Consider the following 6,975-nt stretch of genomic DNA (forward strand, 5'->3'; position numbering starts at 1 on the left):
GGAGCGGTGTATCTATCCTTACGCGAAAATGCATCGACTGCCACCTTGAAAAAGAGTACGTATGTCTAACCGACGACTATGAAGCTGTAGTGGTCCGTTCAAATGATAACATGTTTGTTGGCTTGTACAGGCCGCCCGCTGGCAGTTCTGACAATTTCTTTAGTTTTTTTAACGCTTATTATGTTTTTCAACTGAGCAGAATCTCATACTTGTTGTCAGAGGTGAATTTAATATTAATTTACGTCAACGTGATTCTAAGCAAATGACTTGTTATCGACTGTTAGTATGTATGGCTTTGATATCGTTCCGACAAGCGCAACGAGAATAACGGACACATCAGAGACTGTGTTAGATTTATTCATAACGAATACCATGCTCGAAAAAACTACCGCTAGCACCATAGCTTGTGATATCAGAAATAACTTACCTGCTTTTCTAATTTTAGACTCAGTTTGCCGTAAAAAAGCAAAACGTCAAGGCATTTATCAAGATATTTCGGATGCAAACTTGACGCGATTCAATGAAGCCCTGCAGGATGTTACATGGGAGTGCATATATAACATCAAAGATTCAGACACGGCATATAACGAATTTCTAAATGTAGTGAAAAATGTTTATCACGCAAGCTTACCCACAACAATTGCTAAGCGAACACACAAAATAAGGCAACCTTGGGTAAGCAAGGATATCTACGATAAAATTAAAACCAAATAATAATAATATTTGGGGTTTTACGTGCCAAAACCACTTTCTGATTATGAGGCACGCCGTAGTGGAGGACTCCGGAAATTTTGACCACCTGGGGTTCTTTAACGTGCACCTAAATCTAAGCACACGGGTGTTTTCGCATTTCGCCCCCATCGAAATGCGGCCGCCGTGGCCGGGATTCGATCCCGCGACCTCGTGCTCAGCAGCCCAACACCATAGCCACTGAGCAACCACGGCGGGTAAAATTAAAACCAAAGAACAACTTTACGCTACCTTCCTTAAAACCAAGGACCTAAATGTATTTGCTGAATTTAAGCGGCTTAGAAACAACGTTGTGAAGTTGCTCTGGAAAGCGAGGTCGGCGTATTACTCTGATCTCTTTTCACATGGCATTAAGCGTACCGATCTCACCTGGAAAAATATAAACACTGTGCTCGGGCGTAACCAATAATCCAATGAAATTGAGTCAATATGTTACGGTAACGATTATGTTTCTGGTTCTGCTTTATCTAATCTGTTCATAATTTTTTTCATTAATCAATTCACTTCTAAAGCACTACAACAACACAAAAGAATACAAACACCTTGTACAAGCACAAACACCATATTTTTTTACCCCACAGACGCTCAAGAGGTGGCTTCCGCAATAATAAACCTTAAAAACTGTAGCTGTAGTGACGTAGACAACCTGCAATTAGGACCTTTAATGTAGGTAATGCGTGAGTTAGCGCGTGCATTAACGCACATTTTTAATGTTATTCTCTCCACTGGTGTATCTTCGAAAACATGCAGATTACAACAGTTACTAGTTTTTAAGGGCGGTGACAGAAATGTATTGAAGAACTATAGACCCATATCGATTTTGCCCGTTTTTTCGAAAGCGATAGATGAGCTCTTGTATATAAGATTGTCTAACTATTTTTCTTAGCAATCATTGCTACACAATTTTCAGCATGGATTTATACATGTATCAAGATATAGGGCGAGTGATAAAGGGTTCAAATATTTAGATGCAAATTTATGCCACTCACGCCTGCATGCCAACGTCGAGTGATGGTTGTCTGATGATTAGAAAGTGTGATTATAATACATGTATAAATGTGGGATTTCCCGGAGTAAATCTCAGTTGAAGTTCCACGCCTGTCCTGTGTGTTTCCTTCTTTGTCCTTTGTTGTTTGCGCGGTTACATGATGCATTCCAATATCGACCACCAAATAGCCCGCCTATCTCTGTTACGTATGTGTAAAAGCAGTCATTTGTATGAAAATTGTTTAATAACTGCTGCTGCTGCTCTGTAAAGGGGCAGCCACCTCGTCAAGCTACTAGTCTCAGTAGCTTTTTGTGGCTGCTCCTTCCTTGTTTAATTGTTTCAAGGAGAATAAAATTCAATTCAATTCAAATGCCGGCGTTTTCGGAGAAGCCTTGAAGTGCTTTGCTCCTAAAACCACCTCTTTAGAATACTTACTTGGTCCTTTTCATAAAATCATCTGGGAAGTATATGCGTGCCCGGAAAGATAATTACCGTATTTTACAGTAGGCAACCCACAAATTATAACGCATTTACTTGCATAATGCTCACCGCCCCTACCCCCCCCCCCCCCTACACGCATATTGGCTGTAAAATTTTTGTTGCTGCTCGAATAATCAACACACCCTAGAAAATTCCTGTGGCGACAGTCGTTTGCTTGTTCCGACGTCAGCACTCCACCCACTTTGAAGAAGGTGGGTCAGAGAGAGAGAGAAGTTTAATGATACGAAATGCAGAGGTCGGCCTGAGGTATATTTCTCTAGCCAGCTACTCGGCATTGGGGGAAGGGGAAGAGGGAAAGAAAGAGAGAAGAAAGAGGTGCATGATGGGTGACGATGACGAGAGAAGGAGGATGTAAAACATATGGCAAGCAATTTGGCATGCTCAAAGCCTACAGTCCAGCCCCGTACTTTTTAAAAAGTGCAGTAACACCTGGATGGCCGTGGGACTCGATTGAGCTTCTGGACAAGGGCCTAAAATAACGTCCTCCGACAACGGTGGGCCGTCGAGACGCGTAACCTCATTGTTCAACGTTTGACGCTCTTTCACGTACTTAGGTTAGTCACAAAGCGCATGACCTATAGTCTCATTTACATTCATTTCATTCATTTATTTCATTTATTAATACTGTCAGCCTCATTGAGGGGCTATAACAGAAGTGGAAAAATTGGAACTGAACAGCAAAATATGTAGTACAGAACATATTGAAAACCATAGTTATACATTAGTTAAAGGAAAAAAAAAGATCATCTCGTGAAATGCACACATAAACAAAAACAAAAATGCATCACTCAGAAATCAGAACAGTAATCTTATACAGCAGCAATCTGATCTCATCGCCCTATGCTAGTGCCATCGATGAAATTTTCGAAGTGGCGTAGGAATTCAGCTAATAATGCCGACCGAACAGCAGAATCTGGAAGAGAGTTCCAGTCTCTACAAGTTCGGGGAAAATAACTAAACTTGAAACAATTATTATTTATAGTCGGTAATGGGATAAACTTACTATGACGATGCCTTGATGTTTCATTAGTTTTGATCTCAAAGTAATCTGATTGATTTATTTGAAGATAATTATTGATAATGAGGTAAAGAGTTTTTAGTCTTTCATATCTGGTTCTGGTTTCTAACATAGGTAGTTGGGCTTGTTGGCAGAGTTCTGTAGGAGAGTGGTTCCGGCGGTATTTATTAAAGATAAACCTTACAGCGAGTCGCTGAATCCTATCGAGCTTGTGACGATTAGTTGCTGTGTGAGGATCCCATATTACTTTAGCATATTGGATTATCGGTCTGACTAGGGTTTTGTAAGCGAGGCACTTTACATCCGGAGTAGCACTGTGCATAGTGCGTCGCAGGTACCATAGTGTTTTAAAAGCTTTGGAAATGACCATTTCAATGTGGGTGTTCCATCGTAGATCTGATGTAAATGTTATGCCTAGGTATTTATACTGATCGACTCTTTCAAGCATATAACCATTGATTTGATAATTGTAATCAAGAACATTTTCTTTCTAGTTACTGACATGAACACAGACTTTTTAAAGTTTAACTCCATCTGCCAGTCGTTACACCATTTCACTATTCTTTGCAGGTTTAAATTTAATTTAATCTGATCATCAACTGTATTTACGGTACTGTACATTACACAGTCGTCTGCAAAAAGTCTTAATGGAACATCAATGTTACTTTGTCAATCTTTAATAAAGATCAAAAATAGGAGTGGGCCCAAGACGCTACCTTGCGGTACACCAGAAGCCACGGGAAGTATGTTGGACTGACAACCTCTGACCGTTACATACTGTTCACGGGAGGATATTGACACGTGTACTTATCTTTATCGGGCGACCACGTTTCGCCGCTTGACAACTGTAATCGCACAGCGAGGGACGCGCCTGAATGTATCCGATGTTTCTGGAAAGTTATCGATGCTTCTACCCGGCTGTCTGTTGTCGCCGAACCTTGTGTTATCTGATTTCATCGCGTAACGCGAATGGTGTAGAACTTTGTGGAAGGCACACGGGTCCGAACGATTAATCTGGAACATTCGACGACTGCTCTATAAAAGCCGACGCGCTTGACCCGCTGATCAGTTTTTCGACGATCGCCGACCGTGTTCGCCGCTATCGTTGTGCTATAAGTGTAGCCTGTTTTTGTGGGCACAGGTTCGCCCAATAAAAGTTAGTTTTCTTGTTCACAGTATTACTACTGTGTTATTGTTTCTTTCTTCACCGTCACTACCACGTGACATCTGGTGGAGGTGCGTTTCGTCCATGTACAGGACGCCCCCGACAAGCCGTGATCCCAGCCCAGACCGCAAACAGAACACCAACGTAGTCCCGGACCACCGAGCAAGCCGCCGTCTTCAACAGCTGGCCCCGGAGCACGGACTTCTACCTGAGAAGACCAAGAAGATTGTGGCCAAGGCAACCGCAATGGCAGCCCCAGCGTCCCCCATCGTCCTGCAGCAGCCCAGGGAACCACCGACGTTCCGCGGTTCCACATTTGAGGACCCGGAAACCTGGCTGGAAACTTATGAGAGGGTCGCTACGTTTAACAACTGGGCAAGCGACGACAAGCTACGACATGTCTATTTCGCATTGGAGGACGCCGCCAAGACGTGGTTCGAGAATCGAGAAGCCACTTTGACGACGTGGGACCTCTTCCGAAGCGGCTTCCTGAAAACATTTCAAAGCGTCGAGCGAAAAGAGCGAGCCCAAGCTCTACTGGAGACAAGAGCGCAGCTGCTGAATGAGACGATCGCGATTTTCACTGAGGAAATGTGCCGTCTGTTCCGCCACGCCGACCCAGAAATGTCCGAGGAGAAGAAAGTACGTCTACTGATGCGTGGCGTAAAGGAGGAACTTTTCGCCGGTATGGTAAGAAGTCCACCGAAGACCGTCGACGAGTTTCTTCGTGAGGCGACGAGCATCGAGAAGACACTGGAATTGCGGAACCGGCAATTTGACCGACGCACCAAGCCAACAAGCTACTCCGGAATTCAATCACTGGCCACGGACGATTTATGCGAGACCATCAGGGCCATCGTGCGCGAAGAACTGCGCAAGGTCTTGCCATCGTCGCAGCCTCAAGTGGCCTCGATCGCCGACGTCGTGAAAGAAGAGGTGCACCGATCGCTAGGAGTTCCTGAGGTGCAACCACAATTGCCGCAGCCCCAGCCAGAAGCGATGACTTACGCCGCCATCGCACGCCGTCAAGCTCCCCCTCCGCGACAACGCCAGGTCCCTGTACCGCCGCAATTCCGTCGTTCACCGCCGCCGCCGCCAGCACGCCCACCCGTCGCCCAGCGCACCTACGCGAGGAAGACGGACATCTGGCGTGCTCCTGACCACCGCCCGCTCTGCTACCACTGCGGAGAAGCGGGTCATGTCTACCGACGATGTCCGTACCGGGAGATGGGACTGCGAGGTTTCGCCGTCAACGCGCCGCGTCCACAGCTTGGCGAGCGCCCACGTGACATCGCCGATTACCTCGCCGCTACTCAGTGGAGCCCTCGACGGCCGTCCCGTTCGCCATCACCAGGCCGCTACCTGTCGCCGCAGCGCCGACCATACACTGGCCCAGCCCGGGGCCGGTCAGCGAGCCCATATCCGGAAAACTAAAAGCAGCAACCGATGGAGGTGCGGTTGCTGTTCGTCGAACTGACGAAGATCCTCCGCCGCCGACGAAGACGACGACGAAACGATCTCGACGACATAACAACGACACGCCGCCGTCCCGACGAAGTCAGGAAGGCAAGACTACACCGACGAACGACGACTTGACGACGCGACGTTCCAATTTCAGTTCAACACGACGCAGCCGTGATCCGACGCCACGACCTAACTGCAACGCCAGACAAAGAACCACCGACCTCGACGTGCTTCTCGACGGCCACTCAGTCACTGCCTTAGTCGACACAGGGGCTGATTACTCCGTCATGAGTGGACACATCGCCGCCCAGTTGAAGAAAGTTAAGACTACGTGGGAAGGCCCTCAAATTCGAACCGCTGGAGGACACCTCATCACGCCGTCTGGAGTCTGCACGGCAAGAATTACCATTCATGACCGGACTTACCCTGCCACCTTCGTTATCCTCCAACAGTGTTCTCGAGACGTCATTCTCGGTATGGACTTCCTGAACCAACACGGCGCAGTCATCGACCTGAAATCGAAGTCAATAACGCTGTCGGAAGATAAAGCGATACCGCCAGAGAGCCCTCGTAGTCACCACGCCTTGAGTGTGCTCGAAGACCAAGTGAGCATCCCGCCCCGCTCCAGCATTGTTATTTCGGTCGGCACCGAAATACCCGCTGACGTAGAAGGTGTCATCGAAGGCGACCAACGTCTCCTGCTAGACCGTGAAATTTGCATCGCAAGAGGGATCGCTCGACTGCATGGAGGGAAAACTGAAGTGTTGCTGACAAACTTCAGCCCGGAGTTCAAGCACATCAACAAGGGCACGACGATCGCGTACATCGAGGAAATTCTGGAAACCGGTAATGCGTTTGTCCTCTCGGATTCCGCCGCATCTACCCCGACGACCATGGTTCCCGAACCAGACTACGACATTAATCCAAGTCTCCCATTGATTAAGCAACAGCAGCTCAGAAGTCTGCTTCGACGATACAAAGACTGCTTTTCGACGTCATCGAGGATTCGACAAACCCCAGTCGCAAAGCATCGCATAATAACCGAAGAGTGCGCTCGACCACTCCGCCAGAGCCCTTACCGAGTTTCGA

The sequence above is a fragment of the Dermacentor albipictus genome, unplaced genomic scaffold (genome assembly GCF_038994185.2).
Source record: "Dermacentor albipictus isolate Rhodes 1998 colony unplaced genomic scaffold, USDA_Dalb.pri_finalv2 scaffold_12, whole genome shotgun sequence".
Taxonomy (NCBI): domain Eukaryota; kingdom Metazoa; phylum Arthropoda; class Arachnida; order Ixodida; family Ixodidae; genus Dermacentor; species Dermacentor albipictus.